Source organism: Electrophorus electricus, chromosome 15 (assembly GCF_041902795.1).
Source record: "Electrophorus electricus isolate QZ-2024a chromosome 15, ASM4190279v1, whole genome shotgun sequence".
Classification (NCBI taxonomy): Eukaryota; Metazoa; Chordata; class Actinopteri; order Gymnotiformes; family Gymnotidae; genus Electrophorus; species Electrophorus electricus.
The window spans coordinates 25,530,131-25,536,998 of NC_137511.1; the positions used below are offsets into that span (position 1 = coordinate 25,530,131).

The 6,868-nt window shown below is 40.2% G+C and overlaps 1 non-coding gene across 1 annotated transcript; it reads left to right on the forward strand.

Moving 5' to 3' along the window:
• The first annotated feature begins 558 nt into the window (after window positions 1–558).
• On the forward strand, window positions 559–630 carry trnap-ugg (transfer RNA proline (anticodon UGG)). Its single transcript has one exon. It is a non-coding gene; the product is annotated as a tRNA-Pro (tRNA).
• The last annotated feature ends 6,238 nt before the right edge of the window (window positions 631–6,868 follow it).

Here is a 6,868-nt window from a genome sequence, read left to right on the forward strand (position 1 = left end):
TAAGGTAACTAAGCATGTGGAAGGTCACAAAGAGCAGATGGCTTGCATTCCCTCAGCCTTCAATGACATGCCGGCATGTTGTTGCATCATTTTCATACACTGACCCATTCTCACAAATCAAATTAATTGTCTTGCAAACATGTTTTGAATTGTTTCTAGTGGTAGATCAATGACAAGGAATAATACCTGTCAAGTATGTACCTTGCAATGTTGCAAAGTCATCAGTCATCAAAAGAACTCTAAATTAATAAAATGAAAATTGTAATAAGTCAAGAATGCCAAATGAGCAGAAGGTGTCCAAATGTGGACATGAGACAAAAATCCAAAGGTAAACAAATGCAATGGGCTTGTTGGTCTAGGCGTATGATTCTTGCTTAGGGTGCGACGGATTCCAGGTTCAAATCGGGAACGAGCTCTTTATACTTACTTTGGATCCACAGGTGTCTTGCACCATATGTTAGTGTCGCTTCATGAAAGAGTAAAAGAACTGAAAGACCACCTCAATTCTGTTTCTTAACATTGCCCAGTCAAAAAAAGGGCTATACTGAGTTTAATGATGGCTTGTTGGTCTAGGGGTATGATTCTCGCTTTGGGTGTGAGAGGTCCTGGGTTCAATTCCCAGACAAGCCCACTTTGACTTCAACCAGTTGCTGGAGGTGAGATCATGCCTTCTCTATTTAAAAGGTTTTGCTAAGGGATGTCCAAATTAAGAAAGAGCTAGAGTGCCCACTTCCTGTCCTGGTGATCCAGTCTTCCACAGAGTATACAGCTGGCTCTAAGATTCTTGAAAAATTGCATTTCATTTAGCACTTGCTTTACATTCCGTTTGGAACTAAACTCTCCAGGTCCAGAATTGGCATGTTACGTTTTAAGGAATTTACTATGGTAATGTTTACCTTAACATGAGGTCTATCTATACAGAGAAGTGGACAGGGTCGCCCTATGACCAAGGCTTTAATCTCTCGGCCATTGCAGCTGTTGCATACTTTGGGCACTTGTGGGTTATGTCCTTGGACTTCTTCAAGCTCAATTATGAGTCCCCATGTGTCATTGATTCAGGGTTGCAAATGGCCTGATATGCAAATTCAAAGACAGGACTCTCCCGCATGGTCTGCTCACTATTTTAGCAAGCTAATGTCAATTCCAGATAAACAGGTGCTCAGAAGCTTGTCAGAGTATTAGACTGATGCACTACCTACTACACTAATGTGGCCTCCAAGGTCTTCCACGTCACGTGAAAACGTGGGACAGCTCAAGGTGGCTCACCAATTTTGCCTGAACACTGCTTTTGTTTTTAAAAAATCACACCTAGCTGATGTAGGTGTCATGTAAAGTTTTCACTGGCATGCTGTTAGTACAAGTGGGCAGAAATGTAAGTCAACAAAGATGAAACTTGCACATTGGAAATAAATTAGTGCAGGATATCGCTTGACCTAAGTTGAATGTTGACAAGAGAGTGCAGCTCAGTACATTAATTTGCAATGGAATAATCAGACATTTTGCAAGCAGAGTCAAAGCCAAATTTGATAAAAATGCTGCATATGACATAACTCATAGTGTAGACCAATCTCGTGTTTATCACACAGGTATAGTCAAAATGCTTTGAATATTTTGCATTTTTACAAGAATTCGAAAAGAAATACAAATCATAAGCCAGCACACCAACATTGTTAAAAGAGGAAAATGAAGACAGGGTCAACATCACCAGAATGTGTTTAAAAAACTTTCTGTTGTATGTGCACTGATCCAAAATACTTCAAAACCTGTGGGATGTGTACATCTCAGTCAGTTTCTTTTAACACACATGCATCTGTCCTTGTTAGTATATTAGATAGTATCTCTGCCTCTCAGGCAGAAATTCTTGGGTTGTTTCCCCGGCAGGGAGTATTCCTATTCTTAGTGCACTGCAGACAAACCGGTGACTTGGCACCCTTTTTAGGAATGATAACATCGAATCCTACACCCACAGTTGCTCTTTTCTACTTATATGAGTCAAGACACTAGCACATTGTGGATCAATACTTTGATAAAGCACCTGGGAGAGAATTTGATGCCCAGTGGCGACATTATCTCTAAGCAGACATGACAAAACATGCATACCATCAAGGCCAAGACTGAAGAGCATGGAAAAATTTTGTCAATTTCATAAACTACATCAAATGCTTTGCTGGTGTCAAATATTGTAATGACATTAAATATTGTGACTTGACAATTATGTGAAGGGTAGTGCTTGGTAACTGTCCATCTTGACTTTGGATTGTACATTTTCTCTCTTGACTTGTCTCGGGACTACAGTGTCAATTCTTGAGATGTATTTGTTCCAATTACATTTACATTTAAGGCATTTAGCAGACACTTTTATCCAGTGTGACTTACAAAAGGGCTTTGTCATTTACTCATAGAATACACCCTAGCCATTACAGTAGTTTAGAGTCCAATATACCACTGATCTAGAATACTGTAGAAATAAAAGGATCACTGCCATTACCTAGAAGTACAAAATGCATAAGGACTAAAGTTTGTTAGACAACATCAGTGTAATAAATACTACCCTACAATAAGTGCTAATTTAGTTAGTCAATATAGGAGCAGGGTCATTTGTCAGATTCCATGAATAGATGGGTCTTTAGTCTGTGTTTGAAGACTGCAAGAGCTCTGCTGTCAGGAGAGCAAGTGGAAGCTCATTTCACCATCTGTGAGTCTCAATGCTTGTCTTCCATGAGACTTGGAGCATGGAATTTCAAGCCGAGCCATACTTGAGGCTCGAAGCACCTGAGGTATGAATCGGGCTTTGACTACTGACTCAATGTATCAAGGGCCTGGCCCATTTTTGGCTTTGTAGGGCAGCATCAAGATTTTAAATCTGATGTGATTAGAGTTTTTATATGCCCATGATATCACGGAGGTAAGAAGGATGTGCTTTCTGCACTACATGAAACAAGACACTGCTATGTGGCAGGTAGATCATTCAGGAAAGGGTGTGGGAGTGCAAGATCTCCCCACTGGAGAATTGGTGCTGTATACCAAGTTCAATTGTCACCTTTGAGAACAGATGTGACATAAAGTTCATGCCTTGGTCAGATTGTATAACTTTGGGCAATCCAAAGGTAGTGCAGAATTTAATAACAGCTCTTCAATTTTAGTTATCGAAGGGGAATTGCCTCAGGTTACGTGGTGGCAGCACACATTATAGTCAATAGGTAGCAATGCCCAGAACGGGTCTTTGGCAAAGGGCCCACACAATCAACCAACACCTTTTCAAAGGGCTCACCAACTGCTGGAATGGGGCACAGAGGAACAGACAGAATGACCTGATTTGGTTTTCCGGCCATGTAAGGCATGAACGGCAGTGTCCAACATCACTCCTAATCGATGGCCAAAAGAAATGTTGTAGAATTTGTTGTTTTGTCATTTTTCTGATACCTAGGTGTCCAGACAGGGGATGGTCATGGGCTAGTGATAATATGTGTATTTGGTATGATGCTGGAACAACTACCTGGGCTACAGAGTTTCACTCCTCCTCAGAATCAGACTCACTCCATGTCCTGAATACAACACCACCTCAAATGAAATACATGCGCCGATAACCTTTCGGTTTGTTTTGTCACGATTCTTATTTTCTAGTACACATCCATTGGTCAAATATATTTATCATTTACTAAAATTTTATTCTGTGCATTGGAATACTTTTAAAATATACATCAGTAAGGTAATGTACATGAACCCATGTTTTCTGATTGTTTTTGGATAACAGAAAAATGGCTTGTCACGTGGATCCTTGACTCAGTCTATCTGTTACAGAAACAACATTTTTTGAGACAATTCTAATAGCCATTATTGTGGAAAAACCTCATCAGCCAGGATGATTTTGCATGTAGCTGTTTAATACAATCGTATAGGGTAGTTGTGTGTTTGATTATAAATGATGATCTCATAATAATCTTATCTACATATTCTTATACATTTACATAGTAGCATTCACTCATATACTCAAATTCCATATGATACATAGAAAAGGTCCACCTCATCCATTTTAGTTTTTACCTGATCAATAATCCAAAAAATAATATAAATAACAGCTGTCTCTAGCAATGAACCTCAATTATTTCAAGCTAAATATATAGTATAGCTAGGATAAGTCAGCGCTATCTTGCAGCTAGAACAAAATATGCTCAGATTAATTTATGCGCCATGGCACACGGCTGAGTTAAAAATGAAACACAATGAAATTAAATTAAATTGACCCACCTGCAACAAGTTCAGCAACCACATTTAATTTCACTGAGTGGTCAGCTAGCCAGCCTATACAAAACAGATTATTGTTAGAAATTCTGCATGTGTGATTCACTTAGTTTCACATCTCAGATTGCTTATAATTATATACTAATGTATCCACGTTAGTAATAATTGGTGAAATCCACCACAAAAGGTGAGACTGAACATAATAAATAATAAGGCAAACTTTGGGATATGACTTGGATATGAACCTACCCGAAGCAGCTATGTCTCGCTCTGCTCCATATAAGGGGCTGGAGACTTTCTGACCAGCAGGTGGTACTGAACACATTTTCCAGGCACTTCACAACTTTATAATTTTTAACACTGTGACATTGTTTTAGGTAATCTGTGTTCTACATATTCAATAGAAGCACACTAGGAAGTAAGAATGGCTTCTTCTTTGGTGAAAATCTCCTTGTTAAAGAACCTTTTTTTTTCTACAGCATTGTTGTAAGTTTAAATTTGGTTAACATTTGTTCAGGGTTGCATGATTTGTATTTTCTTTTTTTTTACCGTTTGGAACGCCCAAGGCTTATAATATTACAAGTGGGAATATTCTCATAAAACTTATGCGATATCAGATCAAAGTTATTAGAATGTGTGATTTTGTGCTGTTTGTTATATATGTGTATGTCTACAGTAGCGATTTTCTTTGTTCAATCCTTTTTTTTGTGGTCTAACTGGAAGCATCTAAAGACTGCGGGGACCCAAAGCGCTATTTAAAGGGCTGGCTCACAGGCTCCGTCAGTGATTTTTAATCATTGTTGCACATACATTGTCGGTTTTCTTAAAAGTTCATTTTGCCATGTCATTGCCAATGTGGTTTTCACAGGCTAAGAAACACAGTGGGCTCTCTCTGACCAAGGTCTAGTTTATAGCCAGCGAGTTTGGTGGAGTTATATTAAAGGGTTGGCATGCAGGCTTCCTGAGTGTTTTTAAAAAAGTGTGTTTTGCTGAATCTTTGGCAACATGTTTTTCACTGGTTAATAAAATCAAAGGCATTTGATGCAGCAACACAAAACTCTGAACGCTCCATCTGGTCACAGCCAAGATTATAGCCAGCAAGTTTGTTGTTGCTACCTGAAAGTATTAGTGTGCAAAACTTAGGATTCTTTTTTTTACAAGCTATTTAAAATATGCTGTCGATGGATTGGCTATGCTGTAACTGTCATGTTAGATTAGACTTGCAACTAGACTTTGTAGGGTGGAAGAACTATGGGACCAGAACTGGGTTGTGGTTCTGTACCTATTACCGACACATCTTTTAGTACCATTTGTGTGAAGTAGGAAAGTCAGCTGTGGTGGAACAACAGCAGAGCCAAAAACATTGCAAAGGGCTGAGATGACCTTGCCTTTGATATTAAGGTCTCTCAAAAATGCCTAAGGGAGCTGAGTAGCAGGAGCAGTGGAGTAACATGTGTGAACTTTGGAAGATTGAAGACCAGTCGTGCTGCTGCATTCTTGACAGGTTGTAGAGGTTTGATGGCTCTTAAAGGAAGACCAGCAAGTTGCAGTAGTCTAGCTTTGAGATCACAAGAGCCTGCACAAGCACTTGGGTAGCTTCCTGCGAAAGAAAGAGTCGAATCCTTCGTATGTTACAAAGGAGAAAACTGCAAGACCCGGTTAGATCAGAAACATGAGTTGAGAATGACAACTGGTTGTCCAAAGTTACACCCAGGTTAGGGGCAGCTTCGGATGGTGATACCAGGGAGTTCTCAAAGGAAACAGTGAGGTCATGGTAAGGGTAAGGAGTACCTGGGATGAACAGAAGCTCAGTTTTACTGGGGTTGAGCTTCAAGTGGTGGGCTGTCATCCATGATGTAATGTCAGTCAAGCATGCCGAGATACGTCTGGAGACCTGCGTGTCAGAGGGTGGAAAAGAAAGAAATAATTGAGTGTCGTCGGCATAGCAGTGGTAGGAGAAACCATGAGAAGATATTACATCACCAAGAGAATGAGTATACAAAGAGAAGAGAAGGGGGCCCAATACTGAGCCTTGTGGAACACCAGTGGAGAGTCTACACGGTTTGGATGTGGATCCTCTCCATGTCACCTGATAGGACTGTCCATCCAGATAGGACTGAAACCATCTCCAAGCAGAGCCAGTCACACCAAGCCTGGAAAGAACAGAGAAAAGAATGTTGTGGTTCACTGTGTCAAAGGCTGCTGAAAGGTCTAGAAGAATCAAAGCAGATGACTGTTTGGCAGCTTTAGTGGCATGACGTTTCTCAGTCACCGCTATGAGGGCCGTTGCTGTAGAATGTGCTGGTTTGTAGCCAGACTGATTGGGATCATGCAGCTGGTTCTGGGTGAGAAAAAGAGACAATTGATTATAAACTGTTCGTTCAAGGGCTTTTGAGAGGAAAGAGAGAAGTGATAACAGTCTGTAGTTAGTAATGCTGGAGCTGTCAAGTGTAGCCTTCTTGAGGATTGGTACCACCCTGGCGGTTTTGAATGCAGTAGGCACGTATCCAGAAGATAAGGAGTTGTTGATGATGACAGAGATGAAAGGAAGCAGATCTCTTACAATTGTCTGGAACAGAGCAGAAGGAATTGGATCCAGTGGACATGTAGCTGGATTGTTGGAAGT